We start from the raw sequence: 9,784 nt of genomic DNA, 5'->3' as shown, positions 1-9,784 counted from the left end.
CTGGTTATTGGCACATTAGCGCAGCAATAATGAGCTAAGTAATGCTTACATTAGCTTGCTGCCAAGCGAATTACACGGTCCACCTCACGTTGATGTGGAAGCTGGAATAGTGTCTTAGCTGCTTCAGAAAGCCTCCATTTACCGCCGCTACCTGCATTATTTCCTATGTAAGTAACGCAACTCTTTCATGCACGTGTGGGAGCTTCTTGTTGCCAACAAAACAACACCAAACTTGGCTGTGGGCGATGCAATGATAACAACGTGGTGTGCTGGCTGGCCTCGTCACAGGGCTGCCTTCAGTTTAAGTTGGACATGAGGCGCCACAGTGACATGTTGTAGTGGTTAGCGTGGTTAACGTTAAGCGCCACAGTGACATGTTGTAGTGGTTAGCGTGGTTAACGTTAAGCGCCACAGTGACATGTTGTAGTGGTTAGCGTTGTTAACGTTAAGCGCCACAGTGACATGTTGTAGTGGTTAGCGTGGTTAACGTTAAGCGCCACAGTGACATGTTGTAGTGGTTAGCGTGGTTAACGTTAAGCGCCACAGTGACATGTTGTAGTGGTTAGCGTGGTTAACGTTAAGCGCCACAGTGACATGTTGTAGTGGTTAGCGTGGTTAATGTTAAGCGCCACAGTGACATGTTGTAGTGGTTAGCGTTGGTTAACGTTAAGCGCCACAGTGACATGTTGTAGTGGTTAGCGTTGGTTAACGTTAAGCGCCACAGTGACATGTTGTAGTGGTTAGCGTTGGTTAACGTTAAGCGCCACAGTGACATGTTGTAGTGGTTAGCGTGGTTAACGTTAAGCGCCACAGTGACATGTTGTAGTGGTTAGCGTGGTTAACGTTAAGCGCCACAGTGACATGTTGTAGTGGTTAGCGTGGTTAACGTTAAGCGCCACAGTGACATGTTGTAGTGGTTAGCGTTGTTAACGTTAAGCGCCACAGTGACATGTTGTAGTGGTTAGCGTGGTTAACGTTAAGCGCCACAGTGACATGTTGTAGTGGTTAGCGTTGTTAACGTTAAGCGCCACAGTGACATGTTGTAGTGGTTAGCGTGGTTAACGTTAAGCGCCACAGTGACATGTTGTATTGGTTAGCGTTGGTTAACGATAAGCGCCACAGTGACATGTTGTAGTGGTTAGCGTGGTTAACAATAAGCGCCACAGTGACATGTTGTAGTGGTTAGCGTGGTTAACGTTAAGCGCCACAGTGACATGTTGTAGTGGTTAACGGTGGTTAACGTTAAGCGGCACAGTGACATGTTGTAGTGGTTAGCGTGGTTAACGTTAAGCGCCACAGTGACATGTTGTAGTGGTTAGCGTTGTTAACGTTAAGCGCCACAGTGACATGTTGTAGTGGTTAACGGTGGTTAACGTTAAGCGGCACAGTGACATGTTGTAGTGGTTAGCGTGGTTAACGTTAAGCGCCACAGTGACATGTTGTAGTGGTTAGCGTGGTTAATGTTAAGCGCCACAGTGATATGTTGTAGTGGTTAGCGTGGTTAACGTTAAGCGCCACAGTGACATGTTGTAGTGGTTAGCGTTGTTAACGTTAAGCGCCACAGTGACATGTTGTAGTGGTTAACGGTGGTTAACGTTAAGCGGCACAGTGACATGTTGTAGTGGTTAGCGTTGGTTAACGTTAAGCGCCACAGTGACATGTTGTAGTGGTTAGCGTTGTTAACGTTAAGCGCCACAGTGACATGTTGTAGTGGTTAGCGTGGTTAACGTTAAGCGCCACAGTGACATGTTGTAGTGGTTAGCGTTGGTTAACGTTAAGCGCCACAGTGACATGTTGTAGTGGTTAGCGTGGTTAACGTTAAGCGCCACAGTGACATGTTGTAGTGGTTAGCGTGGTTAACGTTAAGCGCCACAGTGACATGTTGTAGTGGTTAGCGTGGTTAACAATAAGCGCCACAGTGACATGTTGTAGTGGTTAGCGTGGTTAACGTTAAGCGCCACAGTGACATGTTGTAGTGGTTAGCGTGGTTAACAATAAGCGCCACAGTGACATGTTGTAGTGGTTAACGGTGGTTAACGTTAAGCGCCACAGTGACATGTTGTAGTGGTTAGCGTGGTTAACGTTAAGCGCCACAGTGACATGTTGTAGTGGTTAGCGTGGTTAACGTTAAGCGCCACAGTGACATGTTGTAGTGGTTAACGGTGGTTAACGTTAAGCGCCACAGTGACATGTTGTAGTGGTTAGCGTTGGTTAACGTTAAGCGCCACAGTGACATGTTGTAGTGGTTAGCGTGGTTAACGTTAAGCGCCACAGTGACATGTTGTAGTGGTTAGCGTTGTTAACGTTAAGCGCCACAGTGACATGTTGTAGTGGTTAGCGTGGTTAACGTTAAGCGCCACAGTGACATGTTGTAGTGGTTAGCGTGGTTAACGTTAAGCGCCACAGTGACATGTTGTAGTGGTTAGCGTTGGTTAACGTTAAGCGCCACAGTGACATGTTGTAGTGGTTAGCGTGGTTAACGTTAAGCGCCACAGTGACATGTTGTAGTGGTTAGCGTGGTTAACGTTAAGCGCCACAGTGACATGTTGTAGTGGTTAACGGTGGTTAACGTTAAGCGCCACAGTGACATGTTGTAGTGGTTAGCGTTGTTAACGTTAAGCGCCACAGTGACATGTTGTAGTGGTTAGCGTGGTTAACGTTAAGCGCCACAGTGACAAGTTGTAGTGGTTAGCGTGGTTAACGTTAAGCGCCACAGTGACATGTTGTAGTGGTTAGCGTGGTTAACGTTAAGCGCCACAGTGACATGTTGTAGTGGTTAGCGTGGTTAACGTTAAGCGGCACAGTGACAAGTTGTAGTGGTTAGCGTGGTTAACGTTAAGCGCCACAGTGACATGTTGTAGTGGTTAGCGTTAGTTAACGTTAAGCGCCACAGTGACAAGTTGTAGTGGTTAGCGTGGTTAACGTTAAGCGCCACAGTGACATGTTGTAGTGGTTAGCGTGGTTAACGTTAAGCGCCACAGTGACATGTTGTAGTGGTTAGCGTTGTTAACGTTAAGCGCCACAGTGACATGTTGTAGTGGTTAGCGTGGTTAATGTTAAGCGCCACAGTGACATGTTGTAGTGGTTAGCGTGGTTAACAATAAGCGCCACAGTGACATGTTGTAGTGGTTAGCGTGGTTAACGTTAAGCGCCACAGTGACATGTTGTAGTGGTTAGCGTGGTTAACGTTAAGCGCCACAGTGACATGTTGTAGTGGTTAGCGTTGTTAACGTTAAGCGCCACAGTGACATGTTGTAGTGGTTAGCGTGGTTAACGTTAAGCGCCACAGTGACATGTTGTAGTGGTTAGCGTGGTTAACGTTAAGCGCCACAGTGACATGTTGTAGTGGTTAGCGTGGTTAACGTTAAGCGCCACAGTGACATGTTGTAGTGGTTAGCGTGGTTAACGTTAAGCGCCACAGTGACATGTTGTAGTGGTTAGCGTGGTTAACGTTAAGCTATGCGATACCCAGCTAAGTATTGCTGTGCCAGTGTGCTAATAAGCTGCTGTGAAGTCTTCTCACTTGGTCCTAACATAAACTAGTACCTGGTGGGGTAATGAGTAACACCATTTAACTGTTTAACACATTTGAGGAATGTCCTCTCTCTAAAATCCTTTTAAACCCCACGGCACCCAATTGGGGGGCAATTTACACATTATAGTTAGACTGTGTAAAACCTTACAATAAACATGAGTAAATGTTATATATCAAATTAAACAAGAGAACTTGGGCTACAAGACTCAGTCAGCCATTTCCACACAACTCAAACACCAACTGAAAGAATTATGAAAATATCATAATCATCATTTTGTCAGGAGTCAGCCCACTCAGCACGTTTCCTTCAGCTTCAACACAACTTTTGTATAAGTACTAATAGTTTTGCAAAAAATGTATCTTAAAACACAGATTTGTAACCCATGCTCGCTTGACCTGCCTTTTAAGTCGGACAAATGTTTTGTATAAAAAGAAAATCAAGATGTCCCACAAAGTCCAAAATCTCTATGGCAGACTTCAAAACTAGTGACACTATGGATCTTCTGAACCTGAAGACTGTCTAGCTTAGTGCCAGATTGTGGAGCACAATGAATGGCGTTTAGACACGTGGCATCTAAAAGTTGAGCCTTTGGGTGCTCCAAGAGACAATCAAGAGACACAAAAGATATTCCTCAAACCATGTGAAATGCTTTTTACACTTCGTAACCTGTTTTTGAAGACGCAGGAGTTTATTGTTGTATCCAAACATGTTTCTTTCCATTTGATTAAAAAAATATGGTTGTCTCTTTTGTTTTAGTTGATTTAATACTCAAGATAAGTGCCTGTTTATATGTTTTCCTTTCCAAAGTTGCACTGTTCAATTGCATCATATAGCTGCAGCAGCTATAGCTGGTTATAGGGTTTGTCTGTTGTGTATTTAATACTGGTGTCATAACATTGTGTTGTGATTTATGCATACTTTCATAATATATTGTTGCATTACTTTGCACTTTGTTGAAAAACCTTTTTAATCCATAATCCAGTAATACTCATTGTACTGTTTGTTACGTACTGTTACACATATTGTGTATATTTGTTTCAGAAAAAAAAGTATATAGTGTATTCTTTTTACATTTATATAATAAAGTTTAAAAGGCAACAGAATTGAGTCTATAACAGGTATTTGAATTAGATTAAACAAACTAAAATTCCACATTACGGTTACTAAAAAAATGACCTTTCCTTCAACTATATTATTGGGTTGTAAAGGAGCAGTATTTTACTTTAGGATCAAACAAATAATTGAGTTGGAAAAACTGGAAACTTTAAGTTGACTTGAAAACAATCAAATTATTACATACATCTGATTTAAAGCAATTGTGTTAATCTAACTTGTTAACTTAATTTGAAAAAACTTTATTCATTTGTGTGTTAGCAATTTAAGTAATTCAATTAAGTTGGTCCAACTATTCTCTTTTTACAGTGTAATGTTACGACCAACTAGTAATGTTGACCCGATGTGAGGTCAAAGGTCAGGGATGTCTATGTGTACAGATTGTAAAGCCCTCTGAGGCAAATTTGTGATTTGAGATTCAGGGCTATACAAAATAAACAGAATTGAATTGAGTTTGACACGGCAGGTAATTCATTCATTGAATGCATTGGTTATTATTTTATCCTCTTCTGGTTCAGGACTATCCGTTGGACCGGGTTCGGGACGAGCGGTGGCGGGGTGAGGAAGAATTTCTGGCTAGTTACCGTAGCGACCCGAACCTGGCACGTTATCTGGTGAAGCCGCAGCCGAGCGAGGAGGCCATGAGGATGTCGGCTTGGATCGGCATGGTTCGCCACCAACGCCGCCACAGCGATATCTCCTTGGAAACTGGCAAGCCCAATCACCTGGCCCTGAGACCTCCAGGTAGAGACCCCCCTCCCCCCCTTCCCTCCGGTCCGTCAGAATAGGCTTCAGGGATTGGTCAGATCTGGAAGTCAGAGGTCATTCTCTGTGGATCGGGCAGCCAATCACGGCAGCCCCACATCCCCCCGTGGCAGCCCGTTACCTCGGCAACACCTAGACCCAAGCTCTGCCCTCAAAAGGAAGAAAGCCAATGAGAGGGCAGCACAGACTGGGCGGGGCATAGGCAAAATGCACGTGATTGGAAGCTTCAGCAGCTCAGAGGAGGAACTGCCGACCACGCCGACAGTGAGTGGCTCCATGCTAAGTGCTAGCTTAAAGAAACTAGGTGTCTACATGCTAAGTGCTAGCTAAAATAAACTAGGTGTCTACATGCTAAGTGGTAGCTAAAAGAAACTAGGTGTCTACATGCTAAGTGCTAGCTAAAAGAAACTAGGTCACTATATGCTAAGTGCTAGCTAAAATAAACTAGGTGTCTACATGCTAAGTGCTAGCTAAAATAAACTAGGTGTCTACATGCTAAGTGCTAGCTAAAATAAACTAGGTGTCTACATGCTAAGTGCTAGCTAAAATAAACTAGGTGTCTACATGCTAAGTGCTAGCTAAAATAAACTAGGTGTCTACATGCTAAGTGCTAGCTAAAAGAAACTAGGTCACTATATGCTAACAGCTAGTTTACAGATTAAACTTGACAGCAGACCAGAAGTCAGTATGAACCCTTTTACAGCTGTCGTCATGGTTACATCAGTGTCAGCTGGAGAACATGCATCCCTCAGAAACTACAAATCTAAATCTATTACATATTACATTATATACATATTATATATTATATATTATATATTACACATTACATATTATATTATATATAATAAAATACATATTACATATTATATTATATATTACATAATATATTTTATATTTTATATTTTATATTTTATATTTGATCTTTTATCTTTTATATGATATATTATGTATTATATATTACATTTTACATATTATATACTACATATTGTATTATATAATGCTTATTACATATTACATGATATATATATCATATATTATATATTACATGTTATATGTTATTTAAAAGGTTGTGTTCAGCACCAGAGTGACTTTGTATTAGCTCTCAAGTATTAATTAGCTCAGCAAGATAATCCTCTTACAGCTGAGCTCTGGGTTTCCTGCACGTCTTCTACAGCTGCTCAACAGGTTGCAGTTAGTTATAGTTGCTGAACATGTTGTAGTTACATTTACAGTTGCTGGAAACATGGCATTTATAGTTGCTAAACATGTTGCATATACAGTTACAGTTGCTGGATATTCAGTTCAATTTCAATTCAGTTTATTCTGTATAGCCCAATATCACAAAGTACGAATTAGCCTCAGAGGGCTTTACAATCTGTACACATACGACATCCCTGACCTTTGACCTCACATCGGATCAGGAAAAACTCCCCAAAAATAACCTTTGACAGGGAAAAAAGGGAAGAAACCTTCAGGAGAGCAACAGAGGAGGATCCCTCTCCCCGGATGGACAGATGAATAGATGTCATGTGTACAGAATGAACAGAGTTACAGAGTTACAACACATTCAATGAATATTACAGAAATGTATGAATAATAATTAGTAGTAGCCATGGATCACAATCCAGACCTCCACAATCCATGAAACAGAAGGAGGTAGAGAGGAGGAGTAGGGGGGGGGCTCATCAGCAGGACCATGGAGGCAGGAGGCGGGCCCACCAGGCAGGAGCGTGAACCAGTTTTTCTGCATCATTTTGAGACAAGATGTGCCTGATTTTTGAAATTTTACGTAGATGAAAAAATTTGATTTGCTTAACGTGGGAGTTAAAGGACAAGTCCTGATCAAAGATAACTAGAAATTCTTTACAGTGGTGTTGGATGCCAGGGCAATGCCATCTACAGAAACCACATCACCAGATAATTGATCTCTGAGGTGTTCAGGGCCAGTAAAATAACTTCAGTTTTGTCTGAGTTTAACATCAGGAAGTTGCAGGTCATCCATGTTTTTATGTCTTTAAGACATTCTTGAATTTTAGCGAGCTGGTTGGTCTCCTCTGGTTTGATCGATAGATATAATTGAGTATCGTCTGCATAGCAATTAAAGTTTATGCAGTGTTTCCTGATAATATTGCCCAAAGGAAGCATATATAAGGTAAATAAAATTGGTCCAAGCACAGAACCTTGTGGAACTCCGTGATTAACGTTGGTGGTCATTGAGGCTTCATCGTTTACAAATACAAACTGAGATCGATCTGATAAATAGGATTTAAACCAACTTAGTGCGGTACCTGAAATGCCAATCGACTGATCCAGTCTCTGTAATAGGATGTCATGATCAATGGTGTCGAACGCAGCACTAAGGTCTAATAATACCAGTACAGAGATGAGTCCTTTATCAGCACTAAGGTCTAACAAGACCAGTACAGAGATGAGTCCTTTATCAGCACTAAGGTCTAACAAGACCAGTACAGAGATGAGTCTTTTATCAGCACTAAGGTCTAACAAGACCAGTACAAAGATGAGTCCTTTATCAGCACTACGGTCTAACAAGACCAATACAGAGATGAGTCCTTTATCAGCACTAAGGTCTAATAAGACCAGTACGGAGATGAGTCCTTTATCAGCACTACGGTCTAACAAGACCAGTACGGAGATGAGTCCTTTATCAGCACTACGGTCTAACAAGACCAGTACAGAGATGAGTCCTTTATCAGCACTACGGTCTAACAAGACCAGTACAGAGATGAGTCCTCTATCAGCACTAAGGTCTAACAAGACCAGTACAGAGATGAGTCCTTTATCAGCACTAAGGTCTAACAAGACCAGTACAGAGATGAGTCCTTTATCAGCACTAAGGTCTAACAAGACCAGTACAAAGATGATTCATTTATCAGCACTAAGGTCTAACAAGACCAGTACAGAGATGAGTCCTTTATCAGCACTAAGGTCTAACAAGACCAGTACAGAGATGAGTCCTACTTTCTCAAGGATCTTAGAGAGGAAGGGAAGGTTAGAGATCGGTCTGTAGTTAGCCAACACCTCTGGATTAAGAGTGGTCTTCTTCAGGAGAGGTTTAATTACAGCTACTTTGAAGGAATGTGGTACATGGCCTGTTAGCAAAGACACATTAACAATATCCAACAGAGAGGTGCCAATTAAAGGCAACACGTCTTTAAGCAGCCTCGTTGGGATGGGGTCTAAGAGACAGGTAGACGGTTTAGAAGTAGAAACCGTTGAAGACAATTGGTCTAGGTTAATGGGAGAAAAGCTATCCAAATATACACCAGGGCATACAGCCGTTTCCAAGGCCACTCCTCTTGATGACAGATCGGTAGTAGTTAAGGGCAAGAGATCATCAATCTTGACTCTAATAGTTAAAATCTTATAATTAAAGAAGTTCATGAAGTCATTTTTACTAAGGTCTATAGGAATTCACGGCTCCACAGAGCTGTGACTCTCTGTCAGCCTGGCTACAGTGCTAACGTTTTAAGACTATCTCGTTAAACTAAGCGTGATTCTTCCAGATTGGTGGAACGCCATATGCTTTGGAGCTTTTGTGAAGTTTGCTTTAGGTCGCGGGTCTGAGGGTTCTACCAGGGAGCAAACCTCCTTTGACTCACTGTCTTTTTCTTCAGTGGGGCTATCGAGTCTAGTGTCATTCTCAGTGAGCCTGTAGCACTATCGACAAGATGATCAATCTGGGACGGACTAAAGTTAGCACAGGAGTCCTCCGTCACATTGAGACGTGGTATTGAATCAAATGCAGAAGGAATCTCTTCTTTAAATGTAGCTACAGCACTGTCAGTTAGACATCTGGTGTAGAAACTTTTGGTGTACACTCAGGGAGTATAAACTCAAAAGTTATGAGGTAATGGTCTGAAAGAAGAGGGTTGAACCCCCCCCCCCCCCCCCCCCCCCCCCCTACTAGGTTAGGCTGGATGGCATCCTGGCGTAAATCGAGCGGTGGGGGTATGTGGCCGCGAGGTGTGGTTAGGCTCAGCTGCAGAGTGGATGGATGGGGGTGGTTCAGGGAACGGTGCCAGTACGAGGTCTAATCAGCCTCAACTGGGGATGAGAGTTAATCAGCCACAGCCGGGGTTAATCTGTCTGTGTGTGTGTGTGTGTCCGAGACTCACAGGGTACAGTTGGAGTTACAGTTATAATTGTTGGACATGTTGGACTTGCAGTTACAGTGGCTGGATATGTTGCAGTTACAGTTGCTGAACATATTGGAGTTAGTTACAGTTGCTGAACATGTTGCAGTTGCTGAACATGTTGGAGTTGCAGTTATAGTTGCTGAACATATTGGAGTTAGTTACAGTTGCTGAACATGTTGGAGTTGCAGTTATAGTTGCTGAACATATTGGAGT

Source organism: Cyclopterus lumpus, chromosome 11 (genome assembly GCF_009769545.1).
Source record: "Cyclopterus lumpus isolate fCycLum1 chromosome 11, fCycLum1.pri, whole genome shotgun sequence".
In the NCBI taxonomy this organism is placed as follows: domain Eukaryota; kingdom Metazoa; phylum Chordata; class Actinopteri; order Perciformes; family Cyclopteridae; genus Cyclopterus; species Cyclopterus lumpus.
Note: the sequence above shows the minus strand (reverse complement) of the source record.